This window comes from Nicotiana tabacum, chromosome 3 (assembly GCF_000715075.1).
Source record: "Nicotiana tabacum cultivar K326 chromosome 3, ASM71507v2, whole genome shotgun sequence".
In the NCBI taxonomy this organism is placed as follows: domain Eukaryota; kingdom Viridiplantae; phylum Streptophyta; class Magnoliopsida; order Solanales; family Solanaceae; genus Nicotiana; species Nicotiana tabacum.
In genome coordinates, this window is record NC_134082.1 from 34,210,241 (window position 1) to 34,216,838 (window position 6,598).

General features: G+C 32.3%; 1 long non-coding RNA gene across 4 annotated transcripts; it reads left to right on the forward strand.

Annotated features, from left to right (window-relative positions):
• Positions 1–436: 436 nt before the first annotated feature.
• On the forward strand, positions 437–4,441 carry LOC107789415 (uncharacterized). Of its 4 annotated transcripts, XR_012707468.1 has the most exons (5): positions 582–776; positions 945–1,008; positions 2,259–2,319; positions 2,897–3,108; positions 4,077–4,441. It is a non-coding gene; the product is annotated as an uncharacterized LOC107789415 (long non-coding RNA). The 4 variants fall into 4 exon arrangements; XR_001648841.2 differs by having other exon boundaries at positions 437–776; positions 2,259–3,108; XR_012707467.1 differs by having other exon boundaries at positions 591–1,008.
• The last annotated feature ends 2,157 nt before the right edge of the window (positions 4,442–6,598 follow it).

A 6,598-nucleotide genomic window follows, 5' to 3' on the forward strand; every position in this document is an offset into this window, starting at 1 on the left:
TGTATTAATAATGCATTGTTTGGTAGATATTTTGACCTTATGCATTAGTTATGCAAACATTAGTTATACATCCTATTTGGTATTATCCTATGCATAACTAATGCATAGAAAACAATGGTATTAGCAATGCAATGGGTTTTAATGCATACATTAGCTTAGTTAAAGATAAAATTATCCTTCAAAATTTATGCTTGATTAAAATATGCTAGTAAGTATATTAATGTAAGTTCAAAATAATCCAAAAAGTGAGAAATAAAATTATATCCCTAGTAAATAAATAAATACTTAACATATTTTCTTTTTTATAAATAAATATTTAATTTTATTTTACAATATATGTAGACAAATAAAATAATTTTTTAAAATCTTTTTCATATAAAAACATTTCTCAACATATGTTTCTTTTAAAAAGTTAGAGTGTGGACTAGTTTTGAGGGCATTTTTGTAAATAAACAATTCTTTTAGAAACTGTGCAATGTTTTACAGCATCAAACCAAACAATGGATAAGAAATATGTCAGCATAACTAATGCAAGCATAACTAATACCAGCATTACTAATACACCCTATTCAGTATTATTCTTATGCACCCTACCAAACGACCCCTAAGAAGTCCAAAAGCGGCATTTTTTTCACATTCCCTCCAAATTGTTTTTTATTTCCCTCCTTCATTTTTGTATTTTTTCATCAAGAACCTAGAGGAATGGAAAAATTAAAATCAATTGGAACCCTAACACCCAACATTCATCTCTATGTCCAGTCGGATCGATTACTCTAGTATGTCATCATCAACTTCATCTTCTTTTTCTTTTGATTGCTATTAGATAAAGATCCATTATTTCCCTAATAAATTAATGTAGAACATCAAAATAGTTTGAGTCTCTCTTGTTGTTGCATAGTTTTTGTGCTTTTTCTTATTCATCATCACTCGTTAATGAGATACAGACCACTAGGCACACTTTTTCCTTTGAAATTGAAGAAGCCAAAAGTTTGTGCCTACGAGCTCAAGGTACCTTCTAATCTCTTTATTTTATTTATTCTGATAAATTGCAAGCATCTATTAGGGATTTTTTCCAAATAATTTTTTGCATCAGGTGCTTTGTGAACTATTATTAATTTCTGAAGAATTTATTTTTATTTTATTTTGTAGTCATGTTCTTTTGGCCATTGAAATTATTTGTATCCAGAGAATGAAATTTACTCTCTGAGTACTGCAGATCTGAACAGTAAAAACAAATCTTGAGAAACTGTAGGTAAAAAAAGTAGTAAGAAAGAAATCTTCAAAATGTTTGTGGATACAAAAACTTTGGATATGTAGTTGCTCTGAATAGTCCAAATTTAATTGTTGCTAACTAAATATACAGATAAAAGAAATGAGAAAAGATAAATAAGTTATTTTAATCCGATAAGTACCGTAAGAATCGAATACGCAGACCAAAAAGCTAGTGTTAATCCCTTAAGTAATATTACTCTAGCCATGTGAATCGGGCTATAATTTTCAATTTGCTCTTTTGATGAATTACCTATTAAAATTACTTTCTTCAAACAAGGTGTTATTGGATAGTTTCATATGAATTCTTTATATTTGGGGATAAACAAATGAAAATCCAAAAGGCGTCATGCTTTTATCTATAGCTTATCAAGAGGTTTTTGGATAGATGTATTAGCATTATGTTCAATCTTTTTATTACCCCTCTATAATAAATGAATATTCTAGAAGTCAGGTATGCACAAATGTACTTTGTTATAATTGGCTTTCTGAATTAATGTAGCTCTCAAGAGAGTAAGGACTGAAAATAGTGAGAATTTTATTATCGTGATCAGTGATATGCTGCTCTGTTTCCCTTGCACAAATAGATCAGAAACTATTACAAGGTACTAAGGAAGCCAAATGTAGTACAGTGCAAAAGCTAAATACTAATCCTATTCTACTAGATTTTCGCTATACTTGGAAACTTAAAAGATTTATTTCCTATCCACAATGTCGTTGTTGCAGTAGTTGGATAAGTTCCTGCTACTGAGCATTACTTTGTTCATCTTCAATGTTATTAGTTTATTGTAAATTTGTCTTCTTCTACTTCTCTTTAATATTCTTAAGTCTACATCATTAAGATGATGTTCGATAGAGGAAAATTAATTTTTAACATCTAACTTGATATCAACAAAGAGTTTGGTGGAGATTTTCTTAAGCCCACATTAGAGGCAGGTTTATACATTATAATATGTCTACTTGTTTCCTAACATATTGATATATACTAGGTTCTTGAGGCAAAAAGCAGCCATGCACAACCGATATAAACACCATGAATGCCATTTCAAAGTAAAGATTCCTTTTCTTTTTTCATATTTGAATGTATGTTTCTCATCTCCATTCTGCAACTTGCTATCTCTGCAATATCCATGGTAGTTGTTAGATCCTTATTTTCAGGCATGTTGCTAGTTTGTTAGTATAGCAATGTTACTAAATTCTCATAGTTCTAGATTATTTTAAACTTCTAAATGCTTTAATGTGATTGGAGACATGATGTAATATGTTGGTGAATGAAATCTAAGTTGCGTATTTTTTTCTCTTCTTTTCTTTATTCACTTTCATTTACATTTCATTTGTGCCTTGTTTTTCATTCTATTATTCATTTTTGTCCTACTTGAGTTTGATCAATAGCATTTGCAGAATTGAGTTTGTCCGACATTCCCCTAGAGATGTGAACAAACTTTTTGGGTAATTAATTTCAGATAGCTATTCCTCCCTCGATCATATATTCGTACATGTGTATTATATTGGGTATTGTCCTTTTATCTTCCGGTTCTTGAATTCAATTGCTCAGATTAATTGGTGTATCAAAATATATGGGAATGTATATTTTTATTCTAATTATGAAGATTATGAGATGGTCCAGTACCCAAGGTGAGAAAGATCAAAGGTGCCAAAGCTGCTATTTTTTCTCCTAGTTCGACTCCAATAGATATCAAGTATCAAAGGGAGAAGCACAAAGGGAGTGGACATGCTTTTGATGGAGGACTCTATGAGAAAATCAAAGTTGGATGCACAGACACCTCTAAACATCATTCAAGTGGTAAAAAGAAAACATATGGGGAAGATGCCATTAAGGTATATGAGTGCTTCACTTTGCTTCCAACTTTTTATATAATCGATCAGTGTCTATCGTTCTAGTGACATCTTACTTTGCCTTGAAATTAAGAATAATTTCTATTGAAAAAGTAGAAAGTTATTTTTATGTCATCCTTGAACAATTTGTATATAATGGGGATCATCTACTACCTCCCTAGTTAACTTTTAAGTAAAACTTGTTTAAATTACTCTTTAATTGTCTCAAAGAAAGAAAGCAAAATTTGATAGTATCTGTACTTGTCTAATATGGCAATATCTTCTGAAAGAAAAGATTTCGAAAGGTCGAATAAGAAAAAGTTGTATATAAACTATCAATATTTGTTTACCAGCAAGCATAAAAAATTTATACACCAAACATACATCAAGCATTTTATTCTATTGACCGAACATAAGTAAATTAATAAAGCATAAAAAACCAAGTAATGTCATTTATCTTATAGGTTGTACCACTAAAAAACATAAATTTTATTATATTGTTAGCATGGTCCAGATTCAGTTTAGATTTTTACCATTTCATGTAATTGTAGTGGAATGGCAACACGAGCAAGTGGTCTTGTAAGTCTAAAGCACAAAAGGAAGTAGTTTGTGAAAAATCAAGTTGAAAGAGCTACTTGTCACATAATATAGATTGTTAGGATCCTTACATATTGACCTTCTGCTATTAATTGAAATTTGTTTTGAGGTTTTTATTTACTTTTCCCTCTGTGTTGGCTTAAAATTCTGCATGCATAACATATAAGTGAATGAGGAACATATGCTTTGATAGTTGACACTAACCAAACTCTTCAGTACATGCTTTGTTGCAAAATTCCAGAAGTTTCTCTGGTAGTGCTTAAAGCAATTTTATGGTTATCAGGTTTAAAGTAGTTGTGCAATTATCACAGTCATAACTTACCACTACAAAAAAAGAAATACTAATTTTATACTTTAATTTGTTTCCTGTAAAGGTACTACATTATGAAAGGCATATAGCTTTGGAGATTAGTGGCGAGGTATATATGGTATGGAAAGCCAGACAACTATTCTTTGAATAGTAAGACAGAGATTAAATAGTTGTTCAGATAATCTGGCATGTGGAAGATTTCATCATGATCAAGAGTTGAAAAAACATTAATGGCATCATTTATTGTAAGTATTGTAGCAATTTGATAATGCCACTTAGTAGACAACAAATCACACTAGTTATTAGATTCAAATAGTTTACCTTTTTGGGTATGTTGTTGATACTTTGAAACTATGGATTAGTATATTTTGTTGTGAATTTAATGAAGTGTATTAAACTTTTTGAAAATGAATCTTATTCTTATTATAATTGAATTTGTATTTGCATAATGTGCATTACAGATTATGAAAGAAACCTTTCTTAATTCTTACTAGCAATAAGAAAGTTCGCTGAGAAGGCAATCAGATGGGTTTCACTGTCTATAACAAAAGCTTTTAAATATATAAACAAAGACCAATTCATAGATAGTTATAGCGACAATTATATCTATCGCTAAAAGAACACTTTTTACTAGCAATTGAGTAGGTCTTTACCGACAATAACAAAAGCCATAAAATGTATGATGTTGGATATCATAGGGGAGTTTCAGTGACCATTTTAATTACCGGTAAATAATTGCCGCTAAAACTCATGTACGTTTAGCGGCAATAAAAGGGATCTTTACCAGCACTTCGTGCAATGGCCGCTAAATCCTTTAGCGACGCTGGCAATATCGACCAAAGTTTAATTGCTGGTAAATATTTTAACGTCAATTTTTATTGCCGTTAAAGAGCATATTAATTGCCGCTAATAGATTTTTTTATAGTAGTAATATATATATATATATGGAGGCTGACGAGGCCACCATGAACATCTACTAATATACAAACTATACAAGGCTCGTCTATAAGCCTCTAGATATAATTGAACTGTACCTTGGTCGGTACTGGGCCTCGACCTACCGATCAAATCTGTATATATAAAATGAACTCCAAGGTCTAGACCTGATAACTCCGAGAAAGTGGAGCTTACTAACCAAGCTGATGTTTGACTCTGTCTATTGGGAGGGTCTGTCCAACTGTCAATAAGGACATGCAGGCATAAAATGTAGCATCCCGACAAAAAGGACGTCAGTACGAAATAATGTACCGAGTATGTAAGGCAACATAATAACTGAAAGTTAAAACTGAACAGATAATATAATAACTGAAAGCTGAAACTGAACAGATAATATAATAACTGAAAGTAAATGGAAGTCAAAGATTATCTGAAGATATGCTTACCTGCTGATACTGACTTAACTCTCACAATATAGTAAGTAAAATAGTTGTCCGGCCTTATAAGGCTCGGTATGTGTAACTACTCTGCCGTAGTAGGCTTGCTCATAGACGCTCGATCATACTAGGCTCTGTATCTCGGCCATTTTGGGCTCGCTCATAGGCGCTCGGCCACAGTAGGCTCGGTATATAACTCACCATCTGATCAGAGGTTGCCCAATAGGGGCATGCCCATCGATTATAGCTCGATTGTAGTGAAAATACTGTAATACTGTATCTATATAGACTTTACACACACACACTCTCTCTCTCTTCTCTCTTGGCTGAAAGAAGATAAAACTAAATTGAATATGAAGTCCCGATAAGGGAGAATGCTGTAACTTATGAGATTATGAAAATGCACATAATTCAGGAATATGAACTTCTCTTTATGTCTCGTTATCAAACACATGTAGTTACTGGATCATGCCAAAATAAAGGAAAGGTTTAGCCTTAACATACCTTAACTCTGTTGAGTCCTAAATACCTTCCAAGGAATTATTCAAACAACTCAACTCAATCTACCACAACATAAAGAGATTCAAAATCAGTGCTGAGTAAAGGCTAAGTTCGCAACTTAAACTAGTAGCTCGTTTACGTAAATTTGGGCAGCATCTCCCCTATAACAAGGCCCTCTCCAATACCATATACCAACAACACCAAGAAAAAAATAATAACAACATGTATGCATTATTTTCCAACCTTATCTCCATCACAATACATCACAAAACAGCCCACACATCCTAATCACTTCATACATAAAACGACAACAAAAGTAGTGTCAAACAACCTAAAAATGTAACGACGAATGACCAGCCCACCATTCTGTCATTATATGGTGTCTCTCCACACCTTTTATCCTCCAGAACTCCATAAAACATCAGCAAAAAAGACAGCCCAACAGCAACACGAAACAACCCACAAAACATCCTACTACAGCCGAATAACTCGAATTCACGGCTTCCAATCACCGTTCAGTGAGTTCTAACTATCAGGAAACAAATTTATCAACCTTTCTTGATATTTAAAGCTTAAATACATAAAGTAGACATTTTATTAAATATTAATTACCTTCCAAAACTCAAACTATAAAGAAAAAGAGAGGCGATATAGCGATACTTACGTCGTAAAGATCGTTCTACTGTTGTCGCTTCTTGATTTCGTACCCGAG